The following is a 314-nucleotide window of genomic DNA, read 5'->3' on the forward strand; positions in this document are numbered from 1 at the left end:
TATAAGGTAATATTATTGTAAATATGACGTCGGTAACTATACACTGATTGTCACTTGATGTTGAATGTAAGAAGCAAACACTTTGCTTGCTCGAACCAAGAAAATGCCATTCTTTGAAGTTACATGAACCTTTTCAGTCTCAGAAGTAGCCTGTGGGCATGTTATAGCTTCAACATATGTCAAGGGGTTTCTCATCACCATGAGGAATATGTGTAAAAACGCTTTTACGTTTATCATCACAAGGTACACTAAGCTACTTATCCCATGTAGAGTCAGATTTATACTCGATCAATTAGATGGAATGGGCTATTTCT

The 314-nt window shown here is 36.3% G+C and overlaps 1 protein-coding gene across 1 annotated transcript in view; it reads right to left on the bottom strand.

The window, feature by feature from the left end:
- The window catches only part of LOC119590831 (xanthine dehydrogenase/oxidase-like), a 26,787-nt gene that overhangs the window by 21,108 nt on the left and 5,365 nt on the right, over nt 1-314 (bottom strand).

The sequence above is a fragment of the Penaeus monodon genome, chromosome 27 (assembly GCF_015228065.2).
Source record: "Penaeus monodon isolate SGIC_2016 chromosome 27, NSTDA_Pmon_1, whole genome shotgun sequence".
NCBI lineage: Eukaryota > Metazoa > Arthropoda > Malacostraca > Decapoda > Penaeidae > Penaeus > Penaeus monodon.